This window comes from Augochlora pura, unplaced genomic scaffold (assembly GCF_028453695.1).
Source record: "Augochlora pura isolate Apur16 unplaced genomic scaffold, APUR_v2.2.1 APUR_unplaced_4824, whole genome shotgun sequence".
NCBI classification, from domain to species: domain Eukaryota; kingdom Metazoa; phylum Arthropoda; class Insecta; order Hymenoptera; family Halictidae; genus Augochlora; species Augochlora pura.
In genome coordinates, this window is record NW_027585223.1 from 1 (window position 1) to 1,776 (window position 1,776).

At 48.8% G+C, this 1,776-nt stretch overlaps 1 long non-coding RNA gene across 1 annotated transcript; it reads left to right on the top strand.

Moving 5' to 3' along the window:
- The first annotated feature begins 94 nt into the window (after positions 1-94).
- On the top strand, positions 95-1,660 carry LOC144477883 (uncharacterized). Its single transcript, XR_013495281.1, has 3 exons — positions 95-245; positions 397-549; positions 1,263-1,660. It is a non-coding gene; the product is annotated as an uncharacterized LOC144477883 (long non-coding RNA).
- Positions 1,661-1,776: the final 116 nt, after the last annotated feature.

Genomic DNA, 1,776 nt, shown 5'->3' on the forward strand with positions numbered 1-1,776 from the left:
ACCGATAGAAAGGGAAAAAAGAGAGATCGGTCATTGGAGGTGACGGAAGTCTCGGTGCACTGTCGAGCGCATGTCAATCGCCGGCGCAGGGTCGGCCTGGTGGAACAGACAGTGTCAGTCCAGGGTTAATCCGTCGAACACGGTGATTGGCGAGCGAGAGGACCTGCTGCGCGAGACTTTTAATCCTTAATGACCCGCCGTGATTTAAACTCCGCCGACGACGGCCTTCGCTTCTCCGCTTCCCGGTACGTGATTCAAGCGGTCCGGGAAGCATAAGCGTCGAGGCTTTCACGAATCGGCCGTGCATCGGGCACGATCACGATACGAGGAAGCCGCGAACGATCCGCGATCTGGAACCTCGACGCGAAATAACATGGATTTCGTCGCGTTTTGCAGATCGGTCCGCGATCCCGTGTTCCCACCTCCGCCGGGGATCGGTCATGGGGAGCATCTGCCGCGGCGCAGACACCGAACGATGACCGAAGACACCGGCTAAACATCGTGGAGGACTGTGACCATGCCTCGAGGACGTCCGGTCTCGACCTCCTGGTAGGATATGCATACATTTTTGCGCGGCCGAGATTAAGGGACTCGCTCAAGGACCGACCGATTCGTGATTCATCGCGATTAGATCGCTGCCACTCCGACGGTCGTTGGCTTCCGATCCTAATCGAGCTAACACGATTTTTCATCTGCTAGTTTAGCGCTTCTACGGTCGATATCCTCGGCGAGATTAGCTTCCTCTGTTTCTATAAAATTTTATTTAAAATAATAAATATCAAATTTGTAAGTATTAATTAAATGTTATTATTCAGTTAGAACATCGTTTGAATAATTCCACGAATAGTTTCTTTGTTATTTCTGTTTTAGAAAATAATATATTTGGTCTTTTGGGACAAAACAGTGACAAATCATTTTTCCTTATCTTTCGTCTGTAGTATATTATACAATAGATATTTCATACATTAGTTATGTAAATGAAATTTTTTATTCGACTAAAAAATATTCTTTTCACTTATTAGACCAAGGTAAAGGAATTTAATTAATTCTTGAATAATAATGTTAAATACTTTCATAATCGAATTTCTATTTCGTCTAAAGATCTCGAAAAAATAACAATGCAAAACGCTTCCAGTTTCGCGCCGTCTCCAGCACACTAATTTTAATCCCCTTGCCGAAGAAATTGTTCTGTACAGGCAGGTCGCCAAAAATGGCGATGCTTGTATAATTCACACATGCTCACCGGTTCTCACCTTTTCCAGATCCTCAATCAGCAGACTCGAGACCAACTGGGCTTGAACACAGAGACACGTCGGGCCAGTTCCATCGGATAATACACAGGCGCGAGAGAAGGTCTGCCGTGATTTAACGAGGAGGTATGCCAGCGCGACCTCCGAGCTCGACTTCCCGGTACGTGAGTCAGGATCGCAGGAATCGGCAACGACGGCAGCAGCAGCTACAGCTACAACATCGGCATCATCGGCAGCGGCAGCAGCAGCAGCAGCCACCGCCATCGCGAGGATGAGCGCAAAGATATCCCTGGCTGGGCCGAACGCGGCGCAGTCAGCGGTGAACCATCGTGGTAAAGCATCGTCGGGGCTGTTGCTCGCCGGAAAGTCCGTCAAGAGACCATCGTCGATGAGTAAGTCCCCCGAGAGGATTCTTGAGGAAACGTCTGACCACGTGGCGAAACAACTAACCGTGTATGTGTGTGTCGTTCGGCCGCCGCTATTCTTTCGTTCCACGTGCTCCTACTGCACGTGACTTTGAATTCTG